The sequence below is a fragment of the Lissotriton vulgaris genome, unplaced genomic scaffold, assembly GCF_964263255.1.
Source record: "Lissotriton vulgaris unplaced genomic scaffold, aLisVul1.2 SCAFFOLD_714, whole genome shotgun sequence".
NCBI lineage: Eukaryota > Metazoa > Chordata > Amphibia > Caudata > Salamandridae > Lissotriton > Lissotriton vulgaris.
In genome coordinates, this window is record NW_028248223.1 from 438,750 (window position 1) to 453,246 (window position 14,497).

General features: G+C 33.6%; 9 non-coding genes across 9 annotated transcripts; 4 read left to right on the plus strand and 5 right to left on the minus strand.

The window, feature by feature from the left end:
- Positions 1-501: 501 nt before the first annotated feature.
- On the minus strand, positions 502-573 carry TRNAQ-CUG (transfer RNA glutamine (anticodon CUG)). The gene has a single exon. It is a non-coding gene; the product is annotated as a tRNA-Gln (tRNA).
- Positions 574-2,119: 1,546 nt separating this feature from the next.
- Positions 2,120-2,191, plus strand: TRNAQ-UUG (transfer RNA glutamine (anticodon UUG)). The gene has a single exon. It is a non-coding gene; the product is annotated as a tRNA-Gln (tRNA).
- An 826-nt stretch (positions 2,192-3,017) lies between these two features.
- On the minus strand, positions 3,018-3,089 carry TRNAQ-CUG (transfer RNA glutamine (anticodon CUG)). The gene has a single exon. It is a non-coding gene; the product is annotated as a tRNA-Gln (tRNA).
- Positions 3,090-5,533: 2,444 nt separating this feature from the next.
- Positions 5,534-5,605, minus strand: TRNAQ-CUG (transfer RNA glutamine (anticodon CUG)). The gene has a single exon. It is a non-coding gene; the product is annotated as a tRNA-Gln (tRNA).
- A 1,547-nt stretch (positions 5,606-7,152) lies between these two features.
- TRNAQ-UUG (transfer RNA glutamine (anticodon UUG)) lies at positions 7,153-7,224 on the plus strand. The gene has a single exon. It is a non-coding gene; the product is annotated as a tRNA-Gln (tRNA).
- Positions 7,225-8,050: 826 nt separating this feature from the next.
- TRNAQ-CUG (transfer RNA glutamine (anticodon CUG)) lies at positions 8,051-8,122 on the minus strand. The gene has a single exon. It is a non-coding gene; the product is annotated as a tRNA-Gln (tRNA).
- A 1,546-nt stretch (positions 8,123-9,668) lies between these two features.
- On the plus strand, positions 9,669-9,740 carry TRNAQ-UUG (transfer RNA glutamine (anticodon UUG)). The gene has a single exon. It is a non-coding gene; the product is annotated as a tRNA-Gln (tRNA).
- Positions 9,741-12,185: 2,445 nt separating this feature from the next.
- TRNAQ-UUG (transfer RNA glutamine (anticodon UUG)) lies at positions 12,186-12,257 on the plus strand. The gene has a single exon. It is a non-coding gene; the product is annotated as a tRNA-Gln (tRNA).
- Positions 12,258-13,083: 826 nt separating this feature from the next.
- Positions 13,084-13,155, minus strand: TRNAQ-CUG (transfer RNA glutamine (anticodon CUG)). The gene has a single exon. It is a non-coding gene; the product is annotated as a tRNA-Gln (tRNA).
- Between the last annotated feature and the right edge of the window lie 1,342 nt (positions 13,156-14,497).

Genomic DNA, 14,497 nt, shown 5'->3' on the forward strand with positions numbered 1-14,497 from the left:
TGTGTATTTTGGGGGCAGAAGAGATGAACTTTTAAATAACAATCTTGAAATTCAGACACACAGATATTTACACTCTGTTTTTCTAAAGTAAATCCATAGCCATGAAGTAGAATCTTTCGAAAGACATGTCAGATGTATTAATCTGAATTCCTCTTTCAAAGAAATGCACAATTAAATGCACTGTGTAAGTCAAGAATGTTGTCAGATAAGAAATCAGCAAAATTAACTATCTTATTACTGATCATACAGATGAGAAAGAAAAGGAACCTCTTGCTCAAATTGTGGATGGGAAAGAACAGTTTTTAGTTTTCAGCTTCTGTACTTATGTTTATGATTAATTCATTTCTTTATATTGTATTATCGCTATCTAGATGGATATAGCCATGTATACATAGATACATACTTATACGTTGATAAGTTTCAGTATAAAGCTTTGACGTTATGTTTTTCCAAGTCCAAATTCTAAGAAATTAGTGAAATATTAAATCTCATAATTCAAGCAGGTCCCACCGAGATTTGAACTCGGATCGCTGGATTCAGAGTCCAGAGTGCTAACCATTACACCATGGAACCCCGCCATACATGAGGGCTTTTTCCATTGAGACAAAAGAGAGCGCATCAGTGCGGGGGCTTTTCTTACATTGATGAAAAGATATCTCAGTTGAATGCTCATAGTGTAAAGAGCGATAATGTGATTTGATTCTTTTCAGCTACATTCTCCATAACAGTGTTAAATGTGCAAACGTTTATCAGGACATGCAATTTACAAAATAATGATAATCTTTGACTGAAGAATATTAAAACATTCTACATTTCCAAACTACTACATCCATTTCTCTGTCTCTCACATGGGTGGCTCCAAAGAGCAATGGTTGGCACTTTGGACTTTGCATGCAAAGGTACCAGTCCAATTCTTTGAGGTACTTCTTTACTACTCTTGACCTTTTCCATTTCTGTCATCTTTGTTTATTGATAGCTCTAATCCAACACCAGTAGGTTGAAAGAGACAAATATTGACTCCTTTCAAAATGTCCAACAGCTTGAACAAGTTACAGAAATACGAACTTTATAATACTTTTACATCACATTCCTAGACAAAATAGTGTGACATTACAAAATCCTATCCTGTTTTTCTCAAATGCATTTCAGAGGGCTGATTCCCAGCATTCCTTTTTGAAGATTTCCACACTATTGATAAAGCGAATATAGCACATTTTGAAAGAGATGTTTTCTTAAATCAAACCTAGAGAACCACAATGACGGTATCAATCAGATAGTAGAAATGTTTTTTGTATATTAGTATGGAAGTTGTGAAATAAAACATTTCTCATGCTGATTTTCAACAGTCGATCTGCAATCATGAAATATAAGCTTTTGCTTGGAGGCCTCAAAGGTACTGATCTAATTTTCTTTTTTAAATTATTCACAGATCGTATGATATGCTTTGTACAAATCAACTATGTTGTTAGATCAAAATTGATTAAAAAGTGACTATCTCAATTTCAGGACATATAGAAGAGGAAGGAGAAGGCGCTCATGTTTCAAATGCGGAGAGGCAACAACTGTTCATTATTTTCACCTCTATTAATTATATGTATTTTCATAATGTATATATTTATATTTTCCGATAAATATACATAGACATATAGCGATATATAGGGAGATACATACATATAAGTTGATACGTACAAGTTTATAAGTAAATGAGATGTTTTTCCAATTAATACTTCTAAGAACTGAATGGAAACAAAATCGTAAAGTTTAGATAAGTCCCACTGAGCTTTGTACTTAGATCCCTGTTTTCAGAGTCCAGATTGACAAGCATAACACCATCAACCCACCTGTACCAGGTTGAGCTTTCCGTTTTGACAGAAGAGATTGCATTCACAGGGAAATCTTAATTTTTATTGCAAAATCTTATCTCACATAAAAAGTACTGTTCAACAGAGTCATAGCGTTACTTGAGTCCTTTGTGCAACATACTTCCCTAACATAGTTCAATGGGCAAAAGTTGAACAGAATAGAAAAGTAATACAATTCTGTTTGTCTTTGACTGTAGAAAATAAAAAATGTGAAATGTCCACATTGCTGCAGCAATTTGCTCCCCTGTCACATGGGAGGTTCCATGGTGTAATGGTTAGCACTTTGGACTTTGAATCCAAGGATCCGAGTTCAAATCTCGGTGGGACCACTTTCATGACTTATGACCAAATCTTTTTCTGTCAAGTGTATTCATAAATATCATAAATCTAACACGGGTAGAGTGAAACATTAATTTATTGATTGTATTTTAAAAGTCTATTTGATGTGAGCAAATTATAGAACTTTTAGAAAACATGGAAATTAAATGGCTCAAAATAATGAGACATTTTGTGAGCTGACTCCGCTTTCTCAAACTCATCACAAGGGGCTGATGCAAGATATTACTTGTTTAAATCTTACTGGTATTGATAAGGGGAACAATGAACTTTTTTAATTGGAAAGCCTTCATTAAAAGAAAACTTGAGGAATCAAATTGTGTATTTTGGGGGCAGAAGAGATGAACTTTTAAATAACAATCTTGAAATTCAGACACACAGATATTTACACTCTGTTTTTCTAAAGTAAATCCATAACCATGAAGTAGAATCTTTCGAAAGACATGTCAGATGTATTAATCTGAATTCCTCTTTCAAAGAAATGCACAATTAAATGCACTGTGTAAGTCAAGAATGTTGTCAGATAAGAAATCAGCAAAATTAACTATCTTATTACTGATCATACAGATGAGAAAGAAAAAGAACCTCTTGCTCAAATTGTGGATGGGAAAGAACAGTTTTTAGTTTTCAGGTTCTGTACTTATGTTTATGATTAATTCATTTCTTTATATTGTATTATCGCTATCTAGATGGATATAGCCATGTATACATAGATACATACTTATGCGTTGATAAGTTTCAGCATAAAGCTTTGACGTTATGTTTTTCCAAGTCCAAATTCTAAGAAATTAGTGAAATATTAAATCTCATAATTCAAGCAGGTCCCACCGAGATTTGAACTCGGATCGCTGGATTCAGAGTCCAGAGTGCTAACCATTACACCATGGAACCCCGCCATACATGAGGGCTTTTTCCATTGAGACAAAAGAGAGCGCATCAGTGCGGGGGCTTTTCTTACATTGATGAAAAGATATCTCAGTTGAATGCTCATAGTGTAAAGAGCGATAATGTGATTTGATTCTTTTCAGCTACATTCTCCATAACAGTGTTAAATGTGCAAACGTTTATCAGGACATGCAATTTACAAAATAATGATAATCTTTGACTGAAGAATATTAAAACATTCTACATTTCCAAACTACTACATCCATTTCTCTGTCTCTCACATGGGTGGCTCCAAAGAGCAATGGTTGGCACTTTGGACTTTGCATGCAAAGGTACCAGTCCAATTCTTTGAGGTACTTCTTTACTACTCTTGACCTTTTCCATTTCTGTCATCTTTGTTTATTGATAGCTCTAATCCAACACCAGTAGGTTGAAAGAGACAAATATTGACTCCTTTCAAAATGTCCAACAGCTTGAACAAGTTACAGAAATACGAACTTTATAATACTTTTACATCACATTCCTAGACAAAATAGTGTGACATTACAAAATCCTATCCTGTTTTTCTCAAATGCATTTCAGAGGGCTGATTCCCAGCATTCCTTTTTGAAGATTTCCACACTATTGATAAAGCGAATATAGCACATTTTGAAAGAGATGTTTTCTTAAATCAAACCTAGAGAACCACAATGACGGTATCAATCAGATAGCAGAAATGTTTTTTGTATATTAGTATGGAAGTTGTGAAATAAAACATTTCTCATGCTGATTTTCAACAGTCGATCTGCAATCATGAAATATAAGCTTTTGCTTGGAGGCCTCAAAGGTACTGATCTAATTTTCTTTTTTAAATTATTCACAGATCGTATGATATGCTTTGTACAAATCAACTATGTTGTTAGATCAAAATTGATTAAAAAGTGACTATCTCAATTTCAGGACATATAGAAGAGGAAGGAGAAGGCGCTCATGTTTCAAATGCGGAGAGGCAACAACTGTTCATTATTTTCACCTCTATTAATTATATGTATTTTCATAATGTATATATTTATATTTTCCGATAAATATACATAGACATATAGCGATATATAGGGAGATACATACATATAAGTTGATACGTACAAGTTTATAAGTAAATGAGATGTTTTTCCAATTAATACTTCTAAGAACTGAATGGAAACAAAATCGTAAAGTTTAGATAAGTCCTACTGAGCTTTGTACTTAGATCCCTGTTTTCAGAGTCCAGATTGACAAGCATAACACCATCAACCCACCTGTACCAGGTTGAGCTTTCCGTTTTGACAGAAGAGATTGCATTCACAGGGAAATCTTAATTTTTATTGCAAAATCTTATCTCACATAAAAAGTACTGTTCAACAGAGTCATAGCGTTACTTGAGTCCTTTGTGCAACATACTTCCCTAACATAGTTCAATGGGCAAAAGTTGAACAGAATAGAAAAGTAATACAATTCTGTTTGTCTTTGACTGTAGAAAATAAAAAATGTGAAATGTCCACATTGCTGCAGCAATTTGCTCCCCTGTCACATGGGAGGATCCATGGTGTAATGGTTAGCACTTTGGACTTTGAATCCAAGGATCCGAGTTCAAATCTCGGTGGGACCACTTTCATGACTTATGACCAAATCTTTTTCTGTCAAGTGTATTCATAAATATCATAAATCTAACACGGGTAGAGTGAAACATTAATTTATTGATTGTATTTTAAAAGTCTATTTGATGTGAGCAAATTATAGAACTTTTAGAAAACATGGAAATTAAATGGCTCAAAATAATGAGACATTTTGTGAGCTGACTCCGTTTTCTCAAACTCATCACAAGGGGCTGATGCAAGATATTACTTGTTTAAATCTTACTGTTATTGATAAGGGGAACAAGGAACTTTTTTAATTGGAAAGCCTTCATTAAAAGAAAACTTTAGGAATCAAATTGTGTATTTTGGGGGCAGAAGAGATGAACTTTTAAATAACAATCTTGAAATTCAGAGACACAGATATTTACACTCTGTTTTTCTAAAGTAAATCCATAACCATGAAGTAGAATCTTTCGAAAGACATGTCAGATGTATTAATCTGAATTCCTCTTTCAAAGAAATGCACAATTAAATGCACTGTGTAAGTCAAGAATGTTGTCAGATAAGAAATCAGCAAAATTAACTATCTTATTACTGATCATACAGATGAGAAAGAAAAGGAACCTCTTGCTCAAATTGTGGATGGGAAAGAACAGTTTTTAGTTTTCAGCTTCTGTACTTATGTTTATGATTAATTCATTTCTTTATATTGTATTATCGCTATCTAGATGGATATAGCCATGTATACATAGATACATACTTATACGTTGATAAGTTTCAGCATAAAGCTTTGACGTTATGTTTTTCCAAGTCCAAATTCTAAGAAATTAGTGAAATATTAAATCTCATAATTCAAGCAGGTCCCACCGAGATTTGAACTCGGATCGCTGGATTCAGAGTCCAGAGTGCTAACCATTACACCATGGAACCCCGCCATACACGAGGGCTTTTTCCATTGAGACAAAAGAGAGCGCATCAGTGCGGGGGCTTTTCTTACATTGATGAAAAGATATCTCAGTTGAATGCTCATAGTGTAAAGAGCGATAATGTGATTTGATTCTTTTCAGCTACATTCTCCATAACAGTGTTAAATGTGCAAACGTTTATCAGGACATGCAATTTACAAAATAATGATAATCTTTGACTGAAGAATATTAAAACATTCTACATTTCCAAACTACTACATCCATTTCTCTGTCTCTCACATGGGTGGCTCCAAAGAGCAATGGTTGGCACTTTGGACTTTGCATGCAAAGGTACCAGTCCAATTCTTTGAGGTACTTCTTTACTACTCTTGACCTTTTCCATTTCTGTCATCTTTGTTTATTGATAGCTCTAATCCAACACCAGTAGGTTGAAAGAGACAAATATTGACTCCTTTCAAAATGTCCAACAGCTTGAACAAGTTACAGAAATACGAACTTTATAATACTTTTACATCACATTCCTAGACAAAATAGTGTGACATTACAAAATCCTATCCTGTTTTTCTCAAATGCATTTCAGAGGGCTGATTCCCAGCATTCCTTTTTGAAGATTTCCACACTATTGATAAGGCGAATATAGCACATTTTGAAAGAGATGTTTTCTTAAATCAAACCTAGAGAACCACAATGACGGCATCAATCAGATAGTAGAAATGTTTTTTGTATATTAGTATGGAAGTTGTGAAATAAAACATTTCTCATGCTGATTTTCAACAGTCGATCTGCAATCATGAAATATAAGCTTTTGCTTGGAGGCCTCAAAGGTACTGATCTAATTTTTTTTTTTTAAATTATTCACAGATCGTATGATATGCTTTGTACAAATCAACTATGTTGTTAGATCAAAATTGATTAAAAAGTGACTATCTCAATTTCAGGACATATAGAAGAGGAAGGAGAAGGCGCTCATGTTTCAAATGCGGAGAGGCAACAACTGTTCATTATTTTCACCTCTATTAATTATATGTATTTTCATAATGTATATATTTATATTTTCCGATAAATATACATAGACATATAGCGATATATAGGGAGATACATACATATAAGTTGATACGTACAAGTTTATAAGTAAATGAGATGTTTTTCCAATTAATACTTCTAAGAACTGAATGGAAACAAAATCGTAAAGTTTAGATAAGTCCCACTGAGCTTTGTACTTAGATCCCTGTTTTCAGAGTCCAGATTGACAAGCATAACACCATCAACCCACCTGTACCAGGTTGAGCTTTCCGTTTTGACAGAAGAGATTGCATTCACAGGGAAATCTTAATTTTTATTGTAAAATCTTATCTCACATAAAAAGTACTGTTCAACAGAGTCATAGCGTTACTTGAGTCCTTTGTGCAACATACTTCCCTAACATAGTTCAATGGGCAAAAGTTGAACAGAATAGAAAAGTAATACAATTCTGTTTGTCTTTGACTGTAGAAAATAAAAAATGTGAAATGTCCACATTGCTGCAGCAATTTGCTCCCCTGTCACATGGGAGGTTCCATGGTGTAATGGTTAGCACTTTGGACTTTGAATCCAAGGATCCGAGTTCAAATCTCGGTGGGACCACTTTCATGACTTATGACCAAATCTTTTTCTGTCAAGTGTATTCATAAATATCATAAATCTAACACGGGTAGAGTGAAACATTAATTTATTGATTGTATTTTAAAAGTCTATTTGATGTGAGCAAATTATAGAACTTTTAGAAAACATGGAAATTAAATGGCTCAAAATAATGAGACATTTTGTGAGCTGACTCTGTTTTCTCAAACTCATCACAAGGGGCTGATGCAAGATATTACTTGTTTAAATCTTACTGTTATTGATAAGGGGAACAAGGAACTTTTTTAATTGGAAAGCCTTCATTAAAAGAAAACTTTAGGAATCAAATTGTGTATTTTGGGGGCAGAAGAGATGAACTTTTAAATAACAATCTTGAAATTCAGACACACAGATATTTACACTCTGTTTTTCTAAAGTAAATCCATAGCCATGAAGTAGAATCTTTCGAAAGACATGTCAGATGTATTAATCTGAATTCCTCTTTCAAAGAAATGCACAATTAAATGCACTGTGTAAGTCAAGAATGTTGTCAGATAAGAAATCAGCAAAATTAACTATCTTATTACTGATCATACAGATGAGAAAGAAAAGGAACCTCTTGCTCAAATTGTGGATGGGAAAGAACAGTTTTTAGTTTTCAGCTTCTGTACTTATGTTTATGATTAATTCATTTCTTTATATTGTATTATCGCTATCTAGATGGATATAGCCATGTATACATAGATACATACTTATACGTTGATAAGTTTCAGTATAAAGCTTTGACGTTATGTTTTTCCAAGTCCAAATTCTAAGAAATTAGTGAAATATTAAATCTCATAATTCAAGCAGGTCCCACCGAGATTTGAACTCGGATCGCTGGATTCAGAGTCCAGAGTGCTAACCATTACACCATGGAACCCCGCCATACATGAGGGCTTTTTCCATTGAGACAAAAGAGAGCGCATCAGTGCGGGGGCTTTTCTTACATTGATGAAAAGATATCTCAGTTGAATGCTCATAGTGTAAAGAGCGATAATGTGATTTGATTCTTTTCAGCTACATTCTCCATAACAGTGTTAAATGTGCAAACGTTTATCAGGACATGCAATTTACAAAATAATGATAATCTTTGACTGAAGAATATTAAAACATTCTACATTTCCAAACTACTACATCCATTTCTCTGTCTCTCACATGGGTGGCTCCAAAGAGCAATGGTTGGCACTTTGGACTTTGCATGCAAAGGTACCAGTCCAATTCTTTGAGGTACTTCTTTACTACTCTTGACCTTTTCCATTTCTGTCATCTTTGTTTATTGATAGCTCTAATCCAACACCAGTAGGTTGAAAGAGACAAATATTGACTCCTTTCAAAATGTCCAACAGCTTGAACAAGTTACAGAAATACGAACTTTATAATACTTTTACATCACATTCCTAGACAAAATAGTGTGACATTACAAAATCCTATCCTGTTTTTCTCAAATGCATTTCAGAGGGCTGATTCCCAGCATTCCTTTTTGAAGATTTCCACACTATTGATAAAGCGAATATAGCACATTTTGAAAGAGATGTTTTCTTAAATCAAACCTAGAGAACCACAATGACGGTATCAATCAGATAGTAGAAATGTTTTTTGTATATTAGTATGGAAGTTGTGAAATAAAACATTTCTCATGCTGATTTTCAACAGTCGATCTGCAATCATGAAATATAAGCTTTTGCTTGGAGGCCTCAAAGGTACTGATCTAATTTTCTTTTTTAAATTATTCACAGATCGTATGATATGCTTTGTACAAATCAACTATGTTGTTAGATCAAAATTGATTAAAAAGTGACTATCTCAATTTCAGGACATATAGAAGAGGAAGGAGAAGGCGCTCATGTTTCAAATGCGGAGAGGCAAAAACTGTTCATTATTTTCACCTCTATTAATTATATGTATTTTCATAATGTATATATTTATATTTTCCGATAAATATACATAGACATATAGCGATATATAGGGAGATACATACATATAAGTTGATACGTACAAGTTTATAAGTAAATGAGATGTTTTTCCAATTAATACTTCTAAGAACTGAATGGAAACAAAATCGTAAAGTTTAGATAAGTCCCACTGAGCTTTGTACTTAGATCCCTGTTTTCAGAGTCCAGATTGACAAGCATAACACCATCAACCCACCTGTACCAGGTTGAGCTTTCCGTTTTGACAGAAGAGATTGCATTCACAGGGAAATCTTAATTTTTATTGCAAAATCTTATCTCACATAAAAAGTACTGTTCAACAGAGTCATAGCGTTACTTGAGTCCTTTGTGCAACATACTTCCCTAACATAGTTCAATGGGCAAAAGTTGAACAGAATAGAAAAGTAATACAATTCTGTTTGTCTTTGACTGTAGAAAATAAAAAATGTGAAATGTCCACATTGCTGCAGCAATTTGCTCCCCTGTCACATGGGAGGTTCCATGGTGTAATGGTTAGCACTTTGGACTTTGAATCCAAGGATCCGAGTTCAAATCTCGGTGGGACCACTTTCATGACTTATGACCAAATCTTTTTCTGTCAAGTGTATTCATAAATATCATAAATCTAACACGGGTAGAGTGAAACATTAATTTATTGATTGTATTTTAAAAGTCTATTTGATGTGAGCAAATTATAGAACTTTTAGAAAACATGGAAATTAAATGGCTCAAAATAATGAGACATTTTGTGAGCTGACTCCGTTTTCTCAAACTCATCACAAGGGGCTGATGCAAGATATTACTTGTTTAAATCTTACTGTTATTGATAAGGGGAACAAGGAACTTTTTTAATTGGAAAGCCTTCATTAAAAGAAAACTTTAGGAATCAAATTGTGTATTTTGGGGGCAGAAGAGATGAACTTTTAAATAACAATCTTGAAATTCAGACACACAGATATTTACACTCTGTTTTTCTAAAGTAAATCCATAACCATGAAGTAGAATCTTTCGAAAGACATGTCAGATGTATTAATCTGAATTCCTCTTTCAAAGAAATGCACAATTAAATGCACTGTGTAAGTCAAGAATGTTGTCAGATAAGAAATCAGCAAAATTAACTATCTTATTACTGATCATACAGATGAGAAAGAAAAGGAACCTCTTGCTCAAATTGTGGATGGGAAAGAACAGTTTTTAGTTTTCAGCTTCTGTACTTATGTTTATGATTAATTCATTTCTTTATATTGTATTATCGCTATCTAGATGGATATAGCCATGTATACATAGATACATACTTATACGTTGATAAGTTTCAGCATAAAGCTTTGACGTTATGTTTTTCCAAGTCCAAATTCTAAGAAATTAGTGAAATATTAAATCTCATAATTCAAGCAGGTCCCACCGCGATTTGAACTCGGATCGCTGGATTCAGAGTCCAGAGTGCTAACCATTACACCATGGAACTCCGCCATACACGAGGGCTTTTTCCATTGAGACAAAAGAGAGCGCATCAGTGCGGGGGCTTTTCTTACATTGATGAAAAGATATCTCAGTTGAATGCTCATAGTGTAAAGAGCGATAATGTGATTTGATTCTTTTCAGCTACATTCTCCATAACAGTGTTAAATGTGCAAACGTTTATCAGGACATGCAATTTACAAAATAATGATAATCTTTGACTGAAGAATATTAAAACATTCTACATTTCCAAACTACTACATCCATTTCTCTGTCTCTCACATGGGTGGCTCCAAAGAGCAATGGTTGGCACTTTGGACTTTGCATGCAAAGGTACCAGTCCAATTCTTTGAGGTACTTCTTTACTACTCTTGACCTTTTCCATTTCTGTCATCTTTGTTTATTGATAGCTCTAATCCAACACCAGTAGGTTGAAAGAGACAAATATTGACTCCTTTCAAAATGTCCAACAGCTTGAACAAGTTACAGAAATACGAACTTTATAATACTTTTACATCACATTCCTAGACAAAATAGTGTGACATTACAAAATCCTATCCTGTTTTTCTCAAATGCATTTCAGAGGGCTGATTCCCAGCATTCCTTTTTGAAGATTTCCACACTATTGATAAGGCGAATATAGCACATTTTGAAAGAGATGTTTTCTTAAATCAAACCTAGAGAACCACAATGACGGTATCAATCAGATAGTAGAAATGTTTTTTGTATATTAGTATGGAAGTTGTGAAATAAAACATTTCTCATGCTGATTTTCAACAGTCGATCTGCAATCATGAAATATAAGCTTTTGCTTGGAGGCCTCAAAGGTACTGATCTAATTTTCTTTTTTAAAATTATTCACAGATCGTATGATATGCTTTGTACAAATCAACTATGTTGTTAGATCAAAATTGATTAAAAAGTGACTATCTCAATTTCAGGACATATAGAAGAGGAAGGAGAAGGCGCTCATGTTTCAAATGCGGAGAGGCAACAACTGTTCATTATTTTCACCTCTATTAATTATATGTATTTTCATAATGTATATATTTATATTTTCCGATAAATATACATAGACATATAGCGATATATAGGGAGATACATACATATAAGTTGATACGTACAAGTTTATAAGTAAATGAGATGTTTTTCCAATTAATACTTCTAAGAACTGAATGGAAACAAAATCGTAAAGTTTAGATAAGTCCCACTGAGCTTTGTACTTAGATCCCTGTTTTCAGAGTCCAGATTGACAAGCATAACACCATCAACCCACCTGTACCAGGTTGAGCTTTCCGTTTTGACAGAAGAGATTGCATTCACAGGGAAATCTTAATTTTTATTGCAAAATCTTATCTCACATAAAAAGTACTGTTCAACAGAGTCATAGCGTTACTTGAGTCCTTTGTGCAACATACTTCCCTAACATAGTTCAATGGGCAAAAGTTGAACAGAATAGAAAAGTAATACAATTCTGTTTGTCTTTGACTGTAGAAAATAAAAAATGTGAAATGTCCACATTGCTGCAGCAATTTGCTCCCCTGTCACATGGGAGGTTCCATGGTGTAATGGTTAGCACTTTGGACTTTGAATCCAAGGATCCGAGTTCAAATCTCGGTGGGACCACTTTCATGACTTATGACCAAATCTTTTTCTGTCAAGTGTATTCATAAATATCATAAATCTAACACGGGTAGAGTGAAACATTAATTTATTGATTGTATTTTAAAAGTCTATTTGATGTGAGCAAATTATAGAACTTTTAGAAAACATGGAAATTAAATGGCTCAAAATAATGAGACATTTTGTGAGCTGACTCTGTTTTCTCAAACTCATCACAAGGGGCTGATGCAAGATATTACTTGTTTAAATCTTACTGTTATTGATAAGGGGAACAAGGAACTTTTTTAATTGGAAAGCCTTCATTAAAAGAAAACTTTAGGAATCAAATTGTGTATTTTGGGGGCAGAAGAGATGAACTTTTAAATAACAATCTTGAAATTCAGACACACAGATATTTACACTCTGTTTTTCTAAAGTAAATCCATAGCCATGAAGTAGAATCTTTCGAAAGACATGTCAGATGTATTAATCTGAATTCCTCTTTCAAAGAAATGCACAATTAAATGCACTGTGTAAGTCAAGAATGTTGTCAGATAAGAAATCAGCAAAATTAACTATCTTATTACTGATCATACAGATGAGAAAGAAAAGGAACCTCTTGCTCAAATTGTGGATGGGAAAGAACAGTTTTTAGTTTTCAGCTTCTGTACTTATGTTTATGATTAATTCATTTCTTTAAATTGTATTATCGCTATCTAGATGGATATAGCCATGTATACATAGATACATACTTATACGTTGATAAGTTTCAGTATAAAGCTTTGACGTTATGTTTTTCCAAGTCCAAATTCTAAGAAATTAGTGAAATATTAAATCTCATAATTCAAGCAGGTCCCACCGAGATTTGAACTCGGATCGCTGGATTCAGAGTCCAGAGTGCTAACCATTACACCATGGAACCCCGCCATACATGAGGGCTTTTTCCATTGAGACAAAAGAGAGCGCATCAGTGCGGGGGCTTTTCTTACATTGATGAAAAGATATCTCAGTTGAATGCTCATAGTGTAAAGAGCGATAATGTGATTTGATTCTTTTCAGCTACATTCTCCATAACAGTGTTAAATGTGCAAACGTTTATCAGGACATGCAATTTTTAAAATAATGATAATCTTTGACTGAAGAATATTAAAACATTCTACATTTCCAAACTACTACATCCATTTCTCTGTCTCTCACATGGGTGGCTCCAAAGAGCAATGGTTGGCACTTTGGACTTTGCATGCAAAGGTACCAGTCCAATTCTTTGAGGTACTTCTTTACTACTCTTGACCTTTTCCATTTCTGTCATCTTTGTTTATTGATAGCTCTAATCCAACACCAGTAGGTTGAAAGAGACAAATATTGACTCCTTTCAAAATGTCCAACAGCTTGAACAAGTTACAGAAATACGAACTTTATAATACTTTTACATCACATTCCTAGACAAAATAGTGTGACATTACAAAATCCTATCCTGTTTTTCTCAAATGCATTTCAGAGGGCTGATTCCCAGCATTCCTTTTTGAAGATTTCCACACTATTGATAAAGCGAATATAGCACATTTTGAAAGAGATGTTTTCTTAAATCAAACCTAGAGAACCACAATGACGGTATCAATCAGATAGTAGAAATGTTTTTTGTATATTAGTATGGAAGTTGTGAAATAAAACATTTCTCATGCTGATTTTCAACAGTCGATCTGCAATCATGAAATATAAGCTTTTGCTTGGAGGCCTCAAAGGTACTGATCTAATTTTCTTTTTTAAATTATTCACAGATCGTATGATATGCTTTGTACAAATCAACTATGTTGTTAGATCAAAATTGATTAAAAAGTGACTATCTCAATTTCAGGACATATAGAAGAGGAAGGAGAAGGCGCTCATGTTTCAAATGCGGAGAGGCAAAAACTGTTCATTATTTTCACCTCTATTAATTATATGTATTTTCATAATGTATATATTTATATTTTCCGATAAATATACATAGACATATAGCGATATATAGGGAGATACATACATATAAGTTGATACGTACAAGTTTATAAGTAAATGAGATGTTTTTCCAATTAATACTTCTAAGAACTGAATGGAAACAAAATCGTAAAGTTTAGATAAGTCCCACTGAGCTTTGTACTTAGATCCCTGTTTTCAGAGTCCAGATTGACAAGCATAACACCATCAACCCACCTGTACCAGGTTGAGCTTTCCGTTTTGACAGAAGAGATTGCATTCACAGGGAAATCTTAATTTTTATTGCAAAA